General features: G+C 35.9%; 1 long non-coding RNA gene across 1 annotated transcript in view; it reads left to right on the forward strand.

Moving 5' to 3' along the window:
* The first annotated feature begins 289 nt into the window (after positions 1-289).
* LOC307176704 overlaps positions 290-23,971 on the forward strand; it is a 171,596-nt gene continuing 147,914 nt past the window's right edge. The window contains exons 1-2 of the long non-coding RNA XR_013824869.1: positions 290-629; positions 6,129-6,308. This is a non-coding gene — a long non-coding RNA (uncharacterized lncRNA). The remainder of the gene's footprint in view (positions 630-6,128; positions 6,309-23,971) is intronic.

The raw sequence follows: 23,971 nt of genomic DNA on the forward strand, positions 1-23,971 counted from the left end.
GCCTCTGCGTGTAGGTCACTGGAGGGCGTCTGTTCTTCTCTCACACAGGACGGGGTTAAAGGAGCAGCTGATTCGGGGGCTCTGGCGCACTCAGGCCGGCGGGGAGGGAGGGGCACGGAGTGTGGGGCGGGCCTGCGGCGGCAGAGGCCGGCGTGACGTTGCACCAGTCTGAGGCGCCGTGCGTTCTTCCGGGGAAGTTGTCCGTGGATCCCGAGAACCTGGCAGTGGCGGGCCGCACAGGCTCTCCGGGAGGGGAGTGTGGATAGTGACCTGTGTTTGCACACAGGCTTCTTGGTGGCGGCAGCAGCAGCCTTAGCGTCCCATGCTCGTCTCTGGGGTCCACGCTTTGAGCCGCGGCTCGCGCCCGTCTCTTGGGCTCCTTTAAGCAGCGCTCTTAATCCGCTCTCCTCGCGCATCAGGAAACAAAGAGGGAAGAAAAAGTCTGTTGCCTCTTCAGCAGGTCCAGACTTTTCCCCGGAGTCCCTCCCGGCCAGCCGTGGCGCACTATTCCCCTTCAGGCTGTGTGCACGCCGCCAGCCCCAGTCCTCTCCCGGCGCTCCGACCGAAGCCCGAGCCTCAGCTCCCAGCCCCGCCCGCCCCGGCGAGTGAGCAGACAAGCCTCTCGGCAGGTGAGTGCCGGTCGGCCCTGATCCTCTGTGCGGGAATCTCGCCGCTTTACCCGCCGCACCCCTGTGCTGTGCTCTCCTCCGCGGCTCTGAAGCTTTCCCCCTCCGCCACCCACAGTCTCCGCCCGCAAAGGGGCTTCCTAGTGTGTGGAAACTTTTCCTCCTTGACGGCTCTCTCCCACTGGTGCAGGTCCCGGCCCTATCCTTTTGTCTCTGTTCATTCTTTTTTTTTTGCCCTACCCAGGTACGTGTGTGTGTGTGTGGGGGGCGTTTCTTGCCTTTTGGGAGGTCTGAGGTCTTCTGCCAGTGTTCAGTAGGTGTTCTATAGGAGTTGTTACACGTGTAGATGTATTTCTGGTGTATCTGTGGGGAGGAAGGTGATCTCCACGTCTTATTCTTCCGCCATCTTCCCGGAACTCGCAGTCATAGTTCTTAACATGACCGTTAGTCATACTCATGGATACAAACTTATCTACAGAACTAGCACACTGAATAAAGCATTGTTTTGTACTTTTCAGAAATTTACCATCTGTGTCATCAACAGTACACTTTTTAGAGGATTCTTCAGATGACACATTGAAGGAATGACTTGCATGCAGTTTTCATACAGTCAGGATACTGCTATATTTGTGTATGAAATTATGGACTCAGACTCCAAGAAAAGGAAAATAATTAACATTTTTCAGCATCTGTTTAGTCCACTGTGCTATGCTAATTGCTACATCAATTAAACTACTGATGTAAGTAATAATGTATAGAAATTAAGTTACTTTTGCAACTTATATAGGTAAGATAACATTTAAGACCTACTAAATGACAGTTAACTTCATAACTAACACGTTTAGGTATCGTGCATACTTTTCTCCAATTCCAGGTGAAAAGTACAGATTCAGGGAGTAAACACCTCATTAGAGTTCAAGCTATTAACAAATGTGACACACCTGTTTGGGAGATTGAAGACGTGTGATATCCATTACAAAACACTTGCTTTGAGTAGGTGTGAGAGGTCATTAAAGAAATATCAAAGCCAAATTGTACAAGTCCAGTCACTCTTGTTAGATAATAAAACTTTTCATGATAGTTAGAAAAAAAAGAATATTATTGCAGAACTCAGGAAATAAGAAGAAACCACATATTCATATGTTCTACAAAGAGTAATAAATGCTGTATCATTTGAAAAAATATATATATTTCTTGTGTCCAATTTTTATTAATTTATATTTGTATGGAAAATGATGACAAAATCGGGTAATATATACTTTATGCAGAACTATTCAGGATATTCCACTTTACATGCTTCAGAATTTTATAGATGGCCACATTTATACAGATTGTTGATGACAAGAAGTCTATTTTGACATGTCCAATAGGCATTACTGAATCATGTGATATACTTTGGTGTTTTTGTATACAATATCATAATTAATCATTTCATCGTGACACTAACATCATGAAGAAATATTACAACTTCTTAATAGCTATGAAACCAAGTAAATTAGAAGAAAATTTTCAGACTTTTAAAATTATCATACAGCTATTACGTGTTGATAGCAAAACTAGATTTCTATACCCAATTTGCTTTTTCCATAATCAGTGCATATGCCACTGCACGTGAATTATTTTCTACTACAGTATCATTCAGGCAAAAATCACTTGTTTACTGTCCACTTCATACCAGATACAGGACGAGGTTATGAATGGGTTGCAAAAAAGAATGAATTTCTTTGCCCTGAAAATACTTGAGAGAAGAGAAAAAGTAGATTGTTTAAAAAGAATTGTGTTGAACTATAGTTTTAGTTGTGAAATAAAATGTATCCTTGTATATAGTATTTCCTAAATAATGTATAAAGGTTGAGCTCAGATTTTAGCAGTTGATAATGCTATATAATTGTAGTTTGTTCATAAATTATCAATGTAGTATCAGAGCCTGTTCTCCTTTTGCTTCCCGACAGAACTCTGATTCTTTTCACTACTAGTTAAGAAAGAGAACTTATCCTCTGACCTTGCCCATTTTTCTTCCCAAATAAGCTTGAACTTATTTGAACCATGGCCAAGCGTTAAGTTTAAGATCGGTATTGTCCAGAGGGGGCATGTTCTTTTCCTAGGGATGGTTTGTATAAATATTTCCCCATCAGTCCATTCAGCAAGCATTCAGTGCCAGGTCTTGTGCTAAGTGTAAAGGAGACAGAACATAGTAGTCCCAGTCCCAGTTGTAAATGTTCTCAAATCATTTAAAATATAGAAAATGAGTCAGATAATGAAGTGATTTGAAAATTATTGTAAATGATTCTGTAGATTAGTATAGGACACAAAAGAGAAATTAATCAATTGCAACAATAGTTTAGAAAGGCTTTATGACGGAGTTAATTTTGAGTTGTCCCTTGAAGAGCAGGTATTGGGGGAAGGACATTTCAGACAATAGAAGCGTTGTGAACACAGAGACGAGCACACGCTTTAGCCAGACACTTGAGAACTGAGTATGGTTCTATGCGCTGAAGAATAGGAGAGAAGGAAGTTGTTGCATAATGTAAAATCACAAGACTAAAAAACTGAAAGATGTCTATTATTCACTGTTGCCTGTGTTTAGGCAAGCAATACCAGATATTGTTTGTAGGTGAGTAAATCAATATATGTTGTAGAAGAATTTATCAGTCACTATTAAAATTAGTAATATATATGACTTTGGCTAGGGAAATTCTGCTTTAAGTAATCTATCTGAAAGAAATACATAAAATTTTCACTGTGGCATTATTTGTATGTTAAAATGGAAAACAATTATTATAAGTGAGTATTATTATGGAAATCCATAAATATATATGGAATATAAATGCAACCCAACACTAAGGATTTAAAAAGCTAAGCTATATTATTGCATGTATCGTAACATGTTTGCCATAACATGTATTTAATTGTAGAATGATATGTGCATGAATCTTATTGCTATCAAAGTGGCTCTCACCATAGTTTATTCCTATGCAATTAAAGACAGTGAGGGATTTATTTTCTAGAATATTATTATTTCTTTGGGTTTCTAGGAACCCTGTCTCTGTTTGAGAAGGGCAGTGACAAAGGTGCAGTACGTAATGGATATTCATGGATATGTCCATCCGAAGCGTAAGGATTGGCTCATTCAGGTTTTGGGGCATCGAATGAGTGAGCATAAGTTCTGCTAGGTCACACAGTCACAACATTTAGGCTGCTGTCACAGGAAAGAGTTCAGCAGATACGGGGTATCTGCTCTGCACTGGTGATGTACACTTTTAGCTTAAAGATAAGAATCGCCTTGGATTAGCTCCCACGTGGTTTCTAGAAGGCAGCAAAGGACAGGAGCAAACGAGCTGCATCAGCAACTCTCTAAGGTCTCCCTACATGGCTGCTCCTTTTTCCCAAACATCTATGATCTCCCCAAAGTCATAAACTCCTTTAGACTTTAAAGATAATTTTTTTCTTACCTGGTTTTCCCCCTCAGGACAACACAGGCTCCGTTTTCTCTTTGCAATCTTGTAAATCTTACCACAAAGATTTATTTCCTGCTCTGACTATATGTCCACTGTGCATCAGCTGAGGTTTTGCTCTGTATCGTCTTTACTCTGCAACAAAAGAAGATGGAATAGCCTTCATCTGGGTCATGCCCAATTGTCCTGGCAGATTAAAGAGAAAAAAGGAAAAGGAAATAAAAAGAACCATGGTGGCTCTCACTCTGGCATTAATTATTTAAAGATGCTAGCCTCCAAGTGATATATATTATTAGCACTTTCAGTTCATTGCCCAAAATTTGCCAGAAGGTCCCACGAACCTACAAGGGAAATAAGAAGTGCACACTTGCCATTTGCTTCAAAGAGAACAAGATAGAATATTTTGTTAAATAGCATATTAAATACCATAAATCTATCATTATTATGAGATGGCTTTAATCCCATGCCTTACTTCTTGCCTGATTCTCAGCAGGGTCCTCCTCTCCCCACCGGCCAACTGCCAAAAAATAAAAAAATCTGCCTCTTTTAAGTTAAAAGATTGGATTTCCTGCTATAATTGATATGGCTGGAAGAGTATATATATAAGGAAGTATGGAAAATAAATGACTACAATTAATATTTTCAGTATTAATTTCAAGATATTGTCTCACTGCATATGCAAAGGCAATATTCTCAAAGAAGATATAACAAATTCACAGTATTGAGCTCCTAGGGCAAGCAGCAGTGAGGGTACGAAAGGAAAGAAGGTGTCAGAAAGCTGCTTTTCAGCATTGTCTTTGTTTACATCCTTTACATAAGTTCAGATATATTTAAGTTCAAAAGAATTAGGAAAAGAAAAATTAGAGAAAAAAAGAAAGGAAGGAACAGGTAAGGGAAAGAATGAGTAAATACAAGACAGAAATAAGACTAAATAAAATTGTATGGGCCAAAGAACAAAGGATGGCACTTAAATTCAAGCACTTGGATTTTATTCCATAGGCGACAGAAAACTTTTTAGGCTTCTCAGAAGGTTAGCAACATGATCAGATGTATATGCCTCAAGAGGAATATAATAAATATTATATATATATATTATTTATTATATGTCATAGCATGTATAGTATAATTTTGATATAATTACATTATATCATATTAATTCTATATAAAATTCTGATATAATTATATCATGTATCAATTATATATTACCATGTGCTTACAATAAAATATTATATATTGTCACATATTAATATAAGTATATTGTTATATTATGTATTATTTATTTTAATAAATAACAATAATAAAATAGTAGTTTTCATTCACCTACTCTATGAACAAAGAATTATTCATCTGTCTATGAATCTCTGGATCAATAATTCTAATTATTTTTCAATATATTGAAATTAGGCAATAAGAAAAGTCTCAAAACCTGTTATCTACCATTACCTAAGTGCCTGTCATGTTCCAGGTATTAAACTATGCATATAGTAACAATGGAATATCACTCATGTTAAGTAGCATTTATTTCTTTTTGCCAAGAAAGTCCTTTACCTACTTAACATATTTAACCTTCACAACAGTTCTAAGATGAAGATATTATTAGTAGCCATATTTAGTGGATGAGAAAACTAAAATTCAAAGAGGTTAAATAACTTGCTCAAGGTGGAGGCAGTAATCAAACTCAAGTCCAAATACATGATTTTCCCACTATGTGTCTGTTTTTTCACTTTTTATGTTATAATAAGAGCAAGTGTCTTTTCTCACATAAACTAATACAATGGGAAAAATGTAATCACAAAAGACTAATCATAATGAACAAGATGCACATAGAAGGCACACAAGGCCATTAGAATGTGTATACTTTCTTTATACTCAGTTTGATTCCAGCACCTGAATGAATAAACCAATAACTTCTACTTTATTTTCATTTTGAATATAGAGCAGAAAACTCTTATTTTCTGATGCTAATATTTTTGTTTTCTTTTCAAAGATTTCTAATAGTACAGATAATACTGGGTTTTTTTTTAAACAAACTCACTTTTGTTTGCAGAACCTGAATCTGAGATGTAAGGACTGAAGCTGCTGCAACACCTTGCCAGTAAAAGGGGAGAGCCTAATGTTGCTGGGAGCCATGACCAGACACCAAATCTGCCAGTGCCTTGATCTTGGACTTTCCAGCCTCCAGAACTGTGAGAAATAAACGATATATCCATCCATGTTGTTGTAAATGGTAAGGTTTCAATTTTCTTTTATTGGTTAAATAATATTCCGTGTGTATAAACGTATATCACAGTTTCTTTATCCACTCATCCATCGATGAACGTTTAGATTGTTTCCATATCTTGGCTTTTGTAGATAGTGCTGCAGTGAACAGGGGGGGTGCATGTATACTTTTGAGTTAATGTTTTCAATTTCCTTGGATAAATATCCAGAAATGGAATTGCTGGATTATATGGTAGTTCTATTTTTAAATTTTTGAAGAGCCTCTACGCTGTTTTCCATAGTGGCTTCACCAATTTACATTCCCACCAACAGGGCACAAGGGTTCCCTTTTCTCCACATCCTTGTCAACACTTGTTGTTTCTTGTCTTTTTGATAATTAGCCATTGTAACAGGTATGAGGTGATATCTCACGGTAGTTTTGACTTGCATTTCCCTGATGATTAACAATGTTGAACATCTTTTCATGTATCTGTTGGCCATCTGTGTGTCATCTTTGAAAAAATGTCTCTTGGCGCTTCTGTCCATTTTTTAATCAGATTGGGGTTTTTTTGCTATTAAGTGGTGTGTTATTTATATATTTGTATATTAACCCTTTATCAGATATATTTAATTAACTTTAAACCCTAAAATGAACAATAAGCCGGTATGTCATGTGTAAAGAAAAAAAAATATCTAGGAAATTCCAATACCCACTAGGTATATGACAAAGTCTTCTAACATGTTTAGTGTTCACCATATGCCAGTTACCATGATAAATATTTTTACATGCATTGTCTCACAACATTTCTGTGATAAGTAGAATTTGGGGGCCAATTTTATAAATGAGAAAACTGAAGCTCAAGAGGTAGTAACTTGCCAAAAGTCACACAACAGCAAAAGAGTGGCAGGGCCAGATTTGGGACCCACTTGTTTGACTCCAGCGTCTGACTACTTTCTACTGCATTAGATGGATTTCAAATGTGAAAGGGCTAGAAAAATGGAGGCAGGAGGATGGGATGTAGGGACTAGGTAAGTTAGCCTGTTACTAGATCATCACTTGTTCATTTGTTCACTCAGTAATTACTTACTTTCTTCCTAATATGTGCTGCCTCTAATACAATGATGATTGAGAGAGAAAAACTCACTGCACTAAAGTAGGTGTTCCTTAATCTGTTGTTACCTTTTTAATTAAGCCTCTAAACTCATGACTATTTCATTAGCAACAATAAACATTTTTAAGTGAAGTCTAGCACACCTGTTAAGCGTAGATAAATAAAAGGAGCTGTGGAATGACTAGTACAAGGAGGTATACAATTTTAACAAATATTAAAGGGGAACAAAATAGAAACACAAAAGATTTAACATAGACCAGGACCAGAATTTCAACTTCTGAAAGAAAGCTACTTTGAAGGAATCTTTAAGGGGACAAAATTGAACCAGATTTCTTGAACAATGGATGCATTTTGTAGAACTGAAACCCAACAAATTCCCAGCTCTCAGTAAGAAGACAACACAAATCTGGAGGCATATACCAGGACAATAAATGAATAGGCTAGGTAACAAATAGGAAGGCATTAGAAGCAGGATGTCTGGTACAGTAAAGAGATCCACGTTATAAAGCAGGTTATAAATATTGGCAATGTAGAAAGCCCAAGTTCACGGGATTTGATTAATGTTGCCTGAATTAACTATAGGGTAAACTGCTCACAGGAGAAAAGAATGGTAGTCACATGCAGAACCCACAGTCATTTCAGTTTTTTTTTTTTCTTTTGTACCAGAAATGCAGAAGTCAAAGGTAAAATATAGATTACAGTAGGTAAATATATTAGATGCACAGTAACAGTCAAAGAAGAACTAAGGACCTAAGAAATCATTACTACAAATTTCCAAATTTTACGAGGATACACTTTTGTTATAAGTGTGGATTCCCAATATTCGTCTATCTCATCCTCTGTATTCTTCCCACTGGTAAAGGTAGCAATGCCAGAATTAAACATGAGGATATAATCATTCCCCCAAATGATGGCAATCTCTTTCAGTTGTTGTCCCAGAATAACCTTAGTGAATTGATTGTGTGAATAATGTTGAAAATGAAATTTTGAAGTGTTTTTCTTAACCTTTTCTTCTTTCTTATTAATCTCATACATCAATAACAATGTAAAGACATGTTTTTACTTAAGATAAGTTAAAAGGGATGGTAGAGTGGTCCTATTAAATCCTGTTGAATCTTTGGGCTTTTGGAAAAGTGGGATACATAAAAGTCTTGGATTATTCAGATAATCTGTATTTAGAAGTGGTAAAAGAGCTATATCTGTTTAATTGGCAAATGGTGCAGGCTATAGTGCTAAAGAGGGAAGCCTAGCTATGATTAGTCAAAATAGTAATACCCGCTGACAAAAAATAATTTTAAATTCCTGTACTGCATTGCTTTATGTTCTACAGCAATAACAGCAATGATATTATTTAACTGGAACAATGCATAGTAGTTTCCCTATCAAGCTGCATAGGAAAATCACCTGGGTCATCTAAAAATAATATTGTATCTGCCCAGACATACCAAATCAGACAGGGAAAGGGTACATAGGTAGAAACATGTGTTTTCAGAAGCACCTTAGGTGATTTTTATGTAGTCAGCCTACTATATTTATTCAGATTAGCTCTTGAGGAAAATTTCTTTGTGGCTAACAAGAAGGAATTTCCCTTTAAATATCATAATTATATGTTCTAATAGGAATTTAATAATAAATTTGAGCTCGTAGTTGTCTAATACACAGCATTGCGTAACATTTGCAGTGGGTTATTTGAGCAGTGTTACTGTGTCATATCAGCACATTATCTTTATTGGTGAGTTTGATTGGAAGATTTAGCTAGACATAATTCAATACAGAGACAGACTAGGGGATAAAGTTTTGGCCTAGCTTATAATATGCCTTTGGTCTTATTATTATCTTGACCTATTTCAGAAATACCTTTGTACACATGAAAAAATAATTATTCTGTTGTCTCATCTACACAAATTCCTGGTCTAAGGAATATATATTTGACCTTGGGAAGCAAGAATAGGTCATTTAGCAGTGGAATTTCCAATACTCCCTTGATTTTCTCTCCCTGAGTGTGCGATTAGCACTTACACAGTGGACCACAAGCTAGGTAATTAAGTGGAAATTTTTATTAACAGAAAGAACAAAAAGCATGTGAGTACAGACCTCAAGTTCTCTAACTCACTGGGGGTTGAGTGTCTAATCTGTTTATATTTTATAACACTTATTGGGGGATATTTATTAGAGAAACCACAGTGTGGTTTCACTGTACTATCAAGAAGGGCATATTTTTTTAAAAATTAGAATAAAATTAATCAAAGATATACAAGTTCTCTATATAAGAAACTACAAAATATTACTACCAAAGAAATCATATATATCTAAAGAAATGGGTAGATACTTATTTCATGTTTGTATATTGACCATGGCATTATAAACATGGCATTTCTCCTCAAATTATTCTTTACCTTTAATGAAATATAAATCAAATTCCAGCTGGATTTTTGAAGAAATTGACAAGTAAATTAATTCTAAAATTCATATAGAAATGGAACTAACCAGGATCTTTAGGGCAGCTTAAAGAAAAAGAAAAACGGGGGGCGGGGGGATTTATATCACCAGAGACCAAGATCTATAAAGAAGCTATAGCAATTGAGACAGTATGATAATTAAAAAGCTCACTAAGGGAACAGTTTGCACAGTCCAGAAACGTACACAGTGGAATTTTTCTAATGGACACCTTGCGCTTGGACTGGACAAAACGTTTGGAGACTTGTAGTACTGTAATTGAGGGCACTGACTACCATTTCTTTCTTTCCTCTTCTTTTAGAGTTCAGAGATGAATTATGGTTTGAAGCCTTCTTCTTTGTCTTTACCTGCACCCTTTACCTTTATCCTTTTTATATTTATCCCTTTATCTTTATCAGATTTTTCCTCAATAATCTCTTGTACTTCTTATCATGGCTTTCGAGTCTCAAATGACCTGAATTGACGCTGGGAGCTAAAAAAATATATTGTGTGTGTGTGTTCACATAAAAAATTATCATTGAAGCATACTACTTGTAATATAATATGTTCCAAGTCTGTATATTAAGTTGCACTATATTGAGGCAGATCAGGCATTCTTTTTTGTCTCAATCATTAACATTAAATTTCATTAAAGATCATTAAAGTTCATCAACAGGTGTGTAATATCAGAATGATAATTATTATGTTTGAAATGGATGTAATTAATGAAATTTTAACTTGTGTTTAAAAAGCTCTAAAGGGATTCCCTGGCGGTCCAGTGGTTAGGACTCGGTGCTTTCACTGCCCATTGCCATAGCTCGGGTTCAATCCCTGGTCAGGGAACTAAGATCCCACAAGCCATGCGGTGTGGCCAAAAATAGAAAGACAAAAGCACTATAAAACAGCCTTTCATAGAAATATATTATTCTATCCTTTAATTTTCAATATTATCATAATCTCATTTCCAGTATCTTTCACATCATTACCTGACATTAAGAGAATTACCCTGCTCCATGCTATGGTAGAGGGGACAGAAAACAAAGGTATACATCTCGTCAATGGCATTCTGTAAGTCCCATTGATAGGAATGGAATGTTTTGGTAATTCAGTGGTGATAATGGATTTGCATTTGCTTGTTAATATTCTCAAGTACTTCATGCTTTTAATAAGAAAGATAAAATAAACTGGAAAACTTCTCAAAGTATTTAGGAATACTATATTTGGTTATGGAACAAAGCTTATTTACCTGCAGAGAGTTCAAAGAGAGAATCTAATGCATTCTGTGTTCCAATTATAATGCCTACGATTTATAAAACATTTTATAGGTTACAAGATATTCTCTCATGGTGTGTTAGTCTTCTATGTGTACTGTAATAATTTTACCACAAATTTAGTGGCTTAAGACAATACCAATTTATTATCTCATAGTTCTATAAATCAGAAGTCTGGCATGGCTCACCAGATTACCTGTTCAGGGTCTCATCAGACCAAGATCAAGGTGTCAGTGCACTGAGGAGCTTCTGGGAAGAATTTGCTTCCAGGGACATTCAGGCTGTTGACAAAATTCAGTTGCTTGCAGAAGTAGGACCTACTCCCCATTTCCTTGGTGGCTGTCAGTAGAGTGTCTTCCTCAGCACCGCAAGGCCACCTGCATCCCTTCTCAAATGACCACCTCCTTTTTCAAAGCAGCAAGAGCTCATAGAATCGTTCTCTTTCTTTGACTCTATCTGACTTATTTTGCTGGTGCCAGGAGAAAGAAAATCTTGGCTTTTAAACTCTCACATGATTAGGTCAGGTCTATCAGATAATCTCCCTATCTTAAGGTCAACTATGCTATATAACAAAACATAATCATAGGAGTGACTTACCATACTCATAGGTTCCAGAGATCAGAACATGTTTTCCTGGGGGTTGGGGGGAGGTTAGGATTCTGCCTACCATGCATAGATTATCTGTGAAGTCGTTATTATAATTATGACTTTATACTTATTACAAATCAGTTTTTCTGAGACTCAGAGACTGAAGTAACTTATATAAATTCTAGTCATTTGTATTGGAATTAACTAGTTCTTGAATCAAAGACCTTTGAATAAATTTATTTCCCAAATAAAATTTATCCTTCCAACAGCTTAGCTAACAAAACATTAAAGTGTAAACAAACACTGCCAATTGTTGATTCCATGCTTTTGTGTTTTGTTTTTGTTAACAAAAACAAAACAGTAGGAAATAAAGATGCTGTCATATAACCCAGCTGGTAGATGCTCAATATTATTTTGGTCAGGGGGATTTCATGGCATAGCAGTCAATGAATATATACTAAATCAGTGGTCCCCAACCTTTTTGGCACCAGGGACTGGTTTAATGGAAGAAAATTTTTCCATGGATCAGGGGTGGGGGATGGTTTTGACATGATTCTAGCACATTACATTTACTGCGCACTTTATTTCTATTATTATTACACTGTAATATATGATGAAATAATTATACAACTCACCATAATGCTGACAGAAGGCGGAGCTCAGGTGGTAATGCGACCGATGGGCAGCGGCTGTAAATACAAAGGAAGCTTCACTCGCTCACCCGCCGCTCACCTGCTGCTTTGCAGCCCGGAGGTTGGGGACCCCTGTACTAAATGATTGAACATATGAATGATTATCCAAAGAATATCCAAAAGATTATCTTTTGTCATCATTGGAATGATCTATTTTTCTAGAGCTGCACTATCCAATACAATAGCCCCTTACTGCTTATGACTATTGAGCACTTGAAGTATGACTAGTCCAAATTGAAATGTGCCATCAATAAAACATGTATCCAATTTAAAAGGTTTAGCATGAAAAGATGTAATATTTCCCATTAATAATTTTATAATAATTACCTTTAAAATAATATTTTGGATATTTTGGGTTAAATTATAGTAATAAAACTAACTTCACCTGCTTCTTTTAAGTTTTTTTTAATGATGTTTTATTTATTTATTTATTTAGGCTGCGTTGGGTCTTCCTTGCTGCACACGAGCTTTCTCTAGTGGCGGCGAGCTATTACATACATGTCTCACATTATGTATCTACTGAACTGTGCTGCTTTAAAACAATGTAGCAAGAAATATTTTCTTTAGGATCAACATTCACATATGAGGAAAGGTTTCTTTTATTATTATCTGCAGATCACTTAAGAAGTTATGAATAGATAAATATTTTATCCTTCACATATGTTCAGTCAGATTAAATTGTTAAAAACAAATGAAAATGAACAAAAAATCAAGATTTACAACTAGAAAAGCTATTTATTTGACTATTAGAATCAAAAGAGCAAATGGGGCACTGCGTCTGGTGTAAATCTGATTTTGCTGTTGTCCTTGTTTGTACTCCAGATTGCTCCTCTGCTTGTTGAGCTCATTTCTTCTCTCCTTCCAGGTCTTATAAAGTGACCCAGGTGTTGATCTTCTATTAATTCAAAAGAAGCTTAGTGCTTGGATCAGCTCTGCCTGGCACAGGGAAAATGAGAGATGGGGCCATTGATATGCAAAGAAGGGAAATGTGCCTAGACAAAAGGGGAAGGCTCTTGGCCAGCTCTTTCCAACAGGGCTCATTTAAAATTCCCACTTGTTTAACTAAAACAAAATATTAATAAGCCTGCTTAAGAGAGCTTATAAATGCTGGAGAATTAAAAAGGATGAAGTCTGAAGGGCATAAGAATAATTCTCTCTGACTACTGATGCTCAGGTGTGATATGTAACTTCTTATTTTTTTGAATCCTTCTATTGTAAATGGACTCAGTATGACCCTTCCCATAAGGAAAGAATAAAGTGATTTTGATAAAATATCTTGGAAAGTTGCCTGTGCTTTTAAAAAGTAATAAAAAGTGACCAAATGACTAAGCAAGTTTGAGTAACGTAGAGATTGGAGGAAAGACTACATTGGTAGACAAACTGTTTGGTTTGAAAGTAAATTAACTCTAAACTGAATGTAGGTAGCTAAGTCTAAAAAGGCTAATACTTTTTTTATTTTTAATATCAAAATTTATATTGCATAGGTAAGAACATAGTTGGTTGTCTTAATTTGCAAAATAATTAGTTTAGTGTCTTGGTAGTTATATGTACCACCAGCATAACTGAATAGGATTTTATTTGCTATCTATGCTTCTCAAGTGTACATTTTTTTCATATGAATATTATTTGGGATATGTTTGCATGTGTAAAAAAGGAGTAAAAATGTAAATTAATAATAATTATATATCTTACATACAGATAGTATGTAAGTAAGTAACTTACTATCTTACATACAGATAGTAAGTAAGATATACTGTTTACAGACAGTAAACCTGTATTTGCACTAACTATGCATGGTTTCCTTGAAAACAAGATAATTTACAATACAATGTTCATGCCTCAAAAGTTATATGCAGTAAGCCCCTCAGAAGATTTGTAATGCAACAGATTTATGAAGAAAGAAAAATGCATCATTTTAAATACTTGCGTTAATAAGCAAGTAACATTTAAAATGAATAATAAAACATTCAACTAAAATTTCTGCAAATAACATGGTACATAATAATAAAGATAATAAATACAAAACCGGAGACATTATTTTAAAAAGAAAAAAGTAGTACATTTGATACAAATCCAGATTTGGTTCTTGAAAGAATAACAAGCTTGATATAGTACTTGTTAGTCAAATTATAAAAAAGGAAACACATACTACAATCAGAATTTACAGAAGGAATAAATTCACAGATATAAAATTAAAATTGTAGGGGCTTCCCTGGTGGCGCAGTGGTTGGGAGTCCGCCTGCCGATGCGGGGGACGCGGGTTCGTGCCCCGGTCTGGGAGGATCCCACGTGCCGCAGAGCGGCTGGGCCCGTGAGCCATGGCTGCTGAGCCTTCACGTCCAGAGCCTGTGCTCCGCAACGGGACAGGCCACAATGGTGAGAGGCCCGCGTACAGCAGGAAAAAAAAAAAAAAAAAAAAAATTGTAGACAAGCTCTGTGTTAATAAATGTGAATATTTCATTACTATGTTGGATTTTCTAGAAAAATCGAATAATTCAAATTGAGTTAAAGTAAAGCATTTAAATAAACAATTTGTGAAAAAAGAAATTTAGTAACTGTTCAAAAACCAAACTTTAGAAAATGGCTCACCTCATAAATGCTTTAAAATCTTAAGGATATATGATTATTTTGAAATTTGCAACCTTCAATAACATAAAAGAAGCAGTAAACTTTTTCAATTACTTTAAAAGAAAATGTAAACTTTATGCAAAAACAAAAAAAACTCACAAAATAAAAACAAATAGAAATCACATGTATGCCTATAGTAGCCAAAATTACATTATTATTAAGTAGAATCCAGTGAAATATTTAAAACATAAATACACTGTATCTTACTCCAACCTCCTTCATATCTTGGCCAAATGACTATGTATCAGTGAAGGAGATGTCAGTCAGTTGCACATACATGGAAATTATATATGTGTGTGTGTGTGTGTATGTGTGTGTGTGTGTGTGTGTGTGTGTGTGTGTGTGTGTGTGTGTTTAAGGAGAGAGAAGTCTTTAGCCTTCCTCCCTTCTTCCTTCCTGCTGTCTGGCAAGCACATGTAATGGCTGGTGCTCCAGCAGCCACCTTGGACCATGAAATGACTTGAAATATGGAAAATCACATGGCTGGGACTGATAGCAAAAACTTGGGCCAACACTCCCTCAGTAGAGCTGAAACACTAATCTATTCTCTGCAACTTTGTGCCTGCTTAGTTGAGAAAATTAATTTCTGTTTAAGCCATTATTACTTAATATTGAAACTAATTCTACAGATAAGTTATTCTGACTTCTCAAACTTACTTTCTCCTTTGAGCATGATATGAAGATATAATAAGGGTAATGGAGGGGGTTAAGAAATTTAAAATAGGTCTCAATACAAAAGACATAAAATGTAAAGAGACTGAGTAATTTAAGACCAGATTATGTAGATATTCGATTTATTTTCTATAAACATAAAAATATTTGGAAATATGACTTTAAATGTAGTAAAAATGTAGTAGAGAAAAGCATGAGGTCCTGAACTATGATTTTTTAAAAAATGAAACTTTAAAAATACAGCTATTGAGTGACCCAACTTGGGTAGAGCTATTGGGCACAAAAGCAAGGGCTTCAGTTGACAGAGTTGAGCACAATCAATGGTATGAGTGCTTCCAAAATCTCATACAAATTTAGCCAATAAAGGTAAAATTATTCAAACACTGTTAAATATTATTTAATAGTATTATTAAAATACTACAATTATAACCCTGCTTTATTACTTTATTGCCTTATCCTAAATTTATAAAGCACGTAAAAATATTGGGTATAATCTATACTACCACAATTCTCAATTCTTTATGTACTATATATTGAATTAGTGGATATACAACGATAACATATGCATTAAGTTATCACATAGTGCTAGTCATTCACTAGCACGATAATGCTAGTGTTCTGTAGATGTAGCATTAGTTCATAACCAATTTTTACAATATATTAATATTATGAAACATTCAAGAACAACTTTCATACAATTAAAAAAAAGTCTTAGCAATATATGAAAATCTTAAGAGAAAAAACTGAAATTTCTGCATAAACTGCAGTCTTTGTGTAAGTAATGGGCTTCAAGATTATAATTTCCCCAAACGTTTGTGTAAATGTCATTGACAGCGCAGAGGATGAAGTTATGAAGCCATTTATCTTCCATGTTAAAATACTGATTGGTGATAAAGACTACACAAAATATCAGATTCTAAATTTTGATGGAACTGGTTTTTATTGAAAGAAAATGCCTCTGAACGGCCTACAAATCCAAAGAAGCTGTAGCTCCCTAGCTGAAAATTCAGGAGATTGAATGACAGTGATGCCAGACACAATTGTCAATGGAGATTTAACTGGGCTATATAAAATTAAGATTATTTACTGCTTTTATAAGTGCTTTAGCTAAAATTCACATCAGTTTACTTGTTTGTTCGTTGAGTAATTGATTGATTGGTTGAATTTAGTTGTATAAGCTTCGTGTCATATGATCCTAATCCTATTATTTCCATAAGTGTTTGTTGTATTTATTTGGTGATTTTTTCATAACAGGACTTTTTTAGATACTTGTAATATATTTTCTTCTAAGCACCAAATATGGATATTTAGGGGCACAGCAATCTTTAAACACATATATAAAATAAATAATAAAATTGTGAGAGAAATAAAATGATTCATTTATTTCAAAGGAATAACTAAAGCAATTTACAGCAAGAAGTGTCAACTGTAGGTCCAGAGAGAGAGATGCACTAGTTTTCTTCAAATAAGAAGCCTTGTCAAATGGAGGAAGTAGTCTCCCTTGTTCACAAAATGTCAAATTAAGACCTATGTTTAATCCTAATGCAGGAAAATTTGGGGCTCAACATAATAAAGGAATTTTCTGACAGGTCTTTCTGGATTACTAACTGCATTTCTTCACAAAGTTATATTTCATTCAAGTCTTTGTTATATTAGGGCAGACATATTTTGGAGGGCACTCAAAACAACCAACATCAGCAGGACTGGGGCACATTCAATTCACCTGATTCTTTAAGATTAAACAAGAATCTTGGATGTCCCTGGTGCCGCAGTGGTTAAGAATCTGCCTGCCAATGCAGGGAACACGGGTTCGAGCCCTGGTCCGGAAAGATCCCACATGACACGGAGCAACTAAGCCCGTGTGCCACAACTACTGAGCCTGCGCTCTGGAGCCCGTGAACCATAACTATCGAAGCCCATGTGCCTAGAGCCCGTGCTCTGCAACAAGAAGAGCCACCGCAATGAGAAGACCGTGCACCACAACGAAGAGTAGCCCCCGCTCACCGCAACTAGAGAAAGCCTGCACCCAGCAACGAAGACCCAACACAGCCAAAAAAAAACACCAACAAACAAAAAAAACATGGTGTGTTCTGAGAGAAAAGTAGTTGTGTGTGTGTACACTTAGACAAAGATGCTGATTGGCAATTTCAGTAATAGGCAGAAATTTTATCTCTATATCACATGTGTATTATTGAAACAATTCCAATGCCTAAAAAATAGACAAAAGTTATTTAACATTAATCACTCCAGTAATGCACAAAAAAGTAACCACTATTTACTATACTGCTTTTTCATGTCTAATCATTTTATCAATATTTTTTTTACTTCTATGAAATTTTTTTGGTTAAAAAATTAAAGTAACTTTTTTATTTTTGTTTGAAAACACAAAACATTATTCATCTCAACACCTTTTACAGATTAAACTAGAATACAAAATTTTGATGCTCTTCTAAAACTACGACAGGGAATGGAAGTTATACACAGACTCAAACTAATCTTTGATATTTAATTTCTCAAGTACTGGTAGTGAATTATACATGATTTTCCATTTACAAATGTGATTCTTGGCAATCAAATCAAATATGGTATTAAAATAGTTTTTATTAAGCTATTTGTCTTACATTAATAAAAAATTCAGATACTGTTTATTTATGTAATATATTTCCTAGCTCATTTCTCACAGTATCTAATATCATCCATGTTTTGTATGTTTTACTAACAGAAACATGAAAACCAGAATGCAGTATTTATCAAAGCTTAATATAATAGTGACCACATTCTCCAGGGCATATGTCTATTTTATCAGTTCTCATATCATTATAACTTAAGCAATGGATTTATACTAACAATTTGTTTTCCAATTTAATCTTAGAAATTTCTGAAGACAGGGACCTTCATTTTTGTAAGTTGTTAAAGCCTTTAGGCTTTTTTTCCTATCAGGGATTAGAGTTCACATTACATCAAGTAAGGGAGTGTTTATAAAAACCCTGAGGATTAAAGCAATGAGTATCTATGTCAGGACTGCAGAACTATCTCACTGGAGAATGGATTATAATCATATTTTAGTGAAATAGAAAATATAAATATATATATTTAAATGTAATAAGCTTTATCTTTGACAACAGTTTTCATCTACATAAAAAATATAAAGATTTTACAAAGAGCTTCCTATGCCCCACATCCAGTTTCCTTTAGTATTAATTTCTTACAGTAGTATTGTACACTTCTTATAATTAATTAATCAATATTAGCACATTATTATTAACTAAAGTTCATATAATATTCAGATTTGCTTATTTTTTTCTCTAGGGCCTTTTTTTCTATACCAAAATCTTTTCCAGGATACTACATTATACTTAATCTTCTGTTTTCTTAAGCTCCTCTTGGCTATGATAGGTTTTTTTCGCATGATTAAACTGGAGTTCTGGGGTGTAAGGATTAAGATCACAGAGGTTAAGTGTCATTTTCATGAAATTATATTAAAGATACATTATATCAGTATGATTCACCTCTGTTGAACTTGACTTTGACTACTTGGCTGACTACTTTGACTACTTGACTACTTTGACTACTTGGCTACTTTGTCATGTTTCTCCAATTTAAAGTTACTCCCTCTCTCCCCACCTACTTCTGTCCTTTTCATACTGTACTCTTTGGGAGGAGGTTGCTATGTGCAGCTCATGCTTAAGAAATGAGAGCTTACACTCAACCTGGAGAGCAAAATATCTACAAAAATTAATTGGGATTCTACACTGGAGATTTATCTCTTCTCCCATTAATTTGTTTGTTTTTATAATTTATTAAAGTAAATATGGATTAACAGATGTTTATTTTATAATTTGGGTTATTATCAAGTACTACTGTATTTTGTTACTTAAACTCTTCCAGCCTTGGTCATTTGGCTTTTTCAATTGGCCTCTGTGTCTCTTTGATATTCTTCACTGTTTTGTTTGTTTTTTGAGCATTTTTTTTCTGGTCACTACAGATACTCCAGGCTCAACTTCCATATTTTTTTTCCTCAGTCCTAGACCAGTCATTTGTCCAAGGAGTCTTTTCACAGCCATTTCTCCTGGATCCTTTTGTTAATGAATACTGTTAGAAATTAAAGTCTGATGCTAGGTGTGTTCTTTGTTACTGGGGTATTATTGCTTCCAGGTCCTCTCAGAGACAATGCAATTACATATATTTGTATATACTAACCTATGTATATATAGATATCTGCAAATATCTCCATAAGTTAACCATCTGTATCTCTCTTAAGTTATAGGAATTTATGCTGATGTATCCACCTTTAATATATTACCACATGAATATTACCAGAGAGTTTACCCTCTTGCTAATTTATATCCCCTCACTCTGACAGTGAAGAACTTGGTCCCCACCATCTGCCATCCATTTATTTGTTTAATTTCAGAAGCTTGCAAAGCAATATCAGAATTCTTATACCATACCCAGATAGGATATTTTAAAACTAGAGTGCAGTGCTTGTGTACAGTTCCTTTTCCCTTAGTCTTACAGACCATCCTCCTTTCTAAAGTTACTTAGGTTACCATATTATTCTTCCACAGCTTCAGTGAGGTTTTATCATGTATTTGCAATACAGTTCATTTGTTCTGTTATATTCTGCCTTCCATCCTCGGATCCCTCCTACTCCTAAGGATTTCAAGAAATGTTAAGTATATTATTAGAAAATGTCTTGTTTCCGTAGAAAACACTTGTTGAAACATGTCTTCAAGGATGCCTACACAGAGGCATAGTATTTGTGAATCTACCTGTGATGGTCAATTTTATGTGTCAACTTGGCTTGGCTATAGTCCCCAGTTATTCAATCAAAAACTAGTTGTGTGGATTTATCTCTGGGCTTTCTATCCTGTTCCATTGATCTATATTTCTGTTTTTGTGCCAATACCGTACTGTCTTGATTACTATAGCTTTGTAGTATAGTTTGAAGTCTGGGAGCCTGATTCCTCCAGCTCCGTTTTTCTTTCTCAAGATTGCTTTGGCTATTCAGACTCTTTTGTGTTTCCATACAAATTGTGAAATTTTTTGTTCTAGTTCTGTGAAAAATGCCATGGAAGCAACCTAAGTGTCCATCGACTGATGAATGGATAAAGAAGATGTGGCATATATATACAGTGGAATATTGCTCAGCTATAAAAAGAAACAAAATTGAGTTATTTGTAGTGAGGTGGTTAGTCCTAGAGTCTGTCATACAGAGTAAGTCAGAAAGAGAAAAACAAATACCGTATGCTAACACATATATATGGAATCTAAAAAAAAAAAAAAAAAATGTTCTGAAGAACCTAGGGGCAGGACAGGAATAAATATGCAGATGTAGAGAATGGACTTGAGGACACGGGCAGGGAAAGGGTAAGCTGGGACGAAGTGAGAGAGTGGCAAGGACTTATATATATTACCAAATGTAAAATAGATAGCTAGTGGGAAGCAGCTGAATCACACAGGGAGATCAGCTCCATGCTATGTGACCACGTAGAGGGTTGGGATAGGGAAGGTGGGAGGGAGATGCAAGAGGGAGGGGATATGGGGATGTATGTATATGTATGGCTGATTCACTTTGTTATAAAGCAGAAACTAACACACCATTGTAGAGCAATTATACTCCAATACAGATGTTAAAAAGAAAAAAAACAACTAGTTGTGCTTAAAGTCAATAATCATTTAAGAAAGGGCCTGATTCAGGGTGGACCTGATTAAATCATTTGAAAGACTCTAAGAGCAGAATAAATTCCGAGGAGAAGAAATGTCCACTGTGGCTTGTGCCTGAGACTTCCAGCCTTCCTTTCCTGATGGTGGGCCCTATAGATTTGATACTTGTCTAGCCACTCTCAAAATTGTCTGACCCAATTCCTTGCAATTAATATTCTACAGGTTCTACTTCTCTGGTCAAATAGGCTAATATAAATTTTGGTTAGAGAAGAAGATCTAGAGAGAAAGAGAATCTTTAGAATGTGTTCTCTCAATTGGTTCTGGGTTTTCTGGAATTGTTCCTCAAATGTGAGTAGGAAGTAAACATTCTATTTTGAGTGGTAAAGAAAGCACTAGCAGTCTTTGGCATGATTTGACAATAGAAACATGTAAAATGCTGCCATTGGATACCACAAACTAAATACTTTCAGAAAGTGAAGCTCAAGGTGACAATGTCAAACACTAATTTTGACAAATCTTTTTGCCAGTAGAAACAGCCCTTCATTCCCTGCTTGAGGATGTTAGCTCTCTACTCTCTGGAGAATATGTAATTACCTCCACTGAGACAGTTACATAGCAAGTCACTGGTGATTCTCCTCAAGACCTGTGGCAACACCCCTTTTTGTTCTAGATTTATAAATAGACTCAGATCCCAAGTACAAATTGTGACCCAAAAGGTAGTGAGTGCACTGTACACCAAAAGAACTGCACAGTTTTTCTAATTTATATCGACAGAGATATGGGGATATTTGTGGAAATGGATCTTAAGGGTGTGCGATCATGGTGAAACAAACTAAAGTTAGAGTAGGCCAAATGTATTGCTATGTGCCCTCTAAGCAGAGCTTCTAGATTCCACGTTGTAGCTCAAGGTGTCGAAAGGGCCCTAACACTTGGTTTGGTTTGTTGGATTATACACAGATCCAAAGGTGATCTGCCCCAAATGAAGTTGAAATGCCATAACTGCCTTGGTATACTATAGAGGAAGGTATCCCAAGACTTAGGGAGATTGGAATAATAGAGTGGATTAGGTGTGTAAGACCTGCTTATCTAGCATGGGTTAAGAGGACACACATTTCATTAAGACTGTGAAAAATAAATTTTGAGGAGAGTCCCAGTATCCTTGAAGAGCCTTGTGTTCACACTTTCAATAGGTCAGAAGTTACAGTGCAAACCCTTCTCACTGAACTGGGAGATAATGGAGATAATGGACCTCAGGGTGGCAGGGGCCAAGGGCAACATGTAATTATCAGAGACAAGGTGGATGTGGTTACAGTAATGGATAGTAGAGTCAAAGTAGTAATATGAATAGTCTGATTTGCAGAGACCTATGCATTGATCATGGTATCCCTAGAAAGAAAAAAGTAGATTGGTAGTGTATTGGTTTCCTAGGGCTGCCATAAAAAACTGCAATGAACAAGTTGGCTGAAACAGCAGAAATATCTTTAACAGTTCTGGAGGCTAGAAAACTGGAATCAAAGTGTTTGCAAGGCCAGGCGCTCTCCAAGTGAGAATACTTCTTGGCCTTTTCTAGTATCTAATGATTGCTGGAAATTCTTAGTGTTCTTTGACCTGTAGACACATCTCAGCAATCCTCACCTCCATTATCACATGACATTTTCCCTGTATGTCTGTGTTCTGTGTCCAAATTTCTTCTTTTTCTATTGACATGAAGTCAGTTGATGAGGGCCTCTGGCCATTTACCATTGTGACTGCATTGAGGAAAGAGAAACAGTCATATTTTTCAGGGATTACTGTACACTGATTCTGAACTGACTCTAATTCCTGGACATCCAAGGCATCACTGTGGTCCACTAGTCAGAGCAGGGGCTTATGGAAGTCAAGCAATCACTGGAGTTTTATCTCAGGTCTATCTCATGGTGGGCCCAGGGAGTCCCTGTCCCCAACCTGTAGTTATTTCACCAATTCCAGAATATGTACTTTGAAGAAATAATCTTCGCAACTGGCAAAATCCTTACATTGGTTTCCTGATAGGTGGTGTGAGGGCTGTTATGGCAGGAAAGGCCAAGTGATTTCCGCCACATCCCATTCAACTTGTCATTTTGGCCTATGCAGAAAACAATCCTGAAGAATGGCAGTGGATTACAGGAAGTTTAATCACTTATTGATTTGTATCACAATTACTGTTCCAGATGTGGTTATGCTGCGTGGGAAAATTAACACATCCTCTGGTGCTTGCTACACAGCTATTGATCTGGCAAATGCTTTTTTCTCTGGACACGTGTTGGTAATGATCATCAGAAGCCATACGTCTATAGCTAGCTAGGCCAGCAATACACATTCACTGTCCTACCTCAGAGGTATAACTACTCTCTAGCCCTATGCCATAATTTAGTTCGTAGGAAGCTTGGTCACCTTTCCTTTCCACAAGACATCACACTGGTCCGTGACATTGATAACATTAAGCTGACTGAACCTGGTGAGCATGAAATATCAACTACTCGGTATATATCAGTAAGACATTTCCATGCCAGAGGGTAGGAAATAAATCCAACAAAAAATCAGAGACCTTCCACTTCAATGATATTTCTAAGTGTCTGGTGGTGTGGAGCATGTCGAGATATCCCC

Source organism: Stenella coeruleoalba (genome assembly GCF_951394435.1).
Source record: "Stenella coeruleoalba genome assembly, chromosome: 18".
Taxonomy (NCBI): domain Eukaryota; kingdom Metazoa; phylum Chordata; class Mammalia; order Artiodactyla; family Delphinidae; genus Stenella; species Stenella coeruleoalba.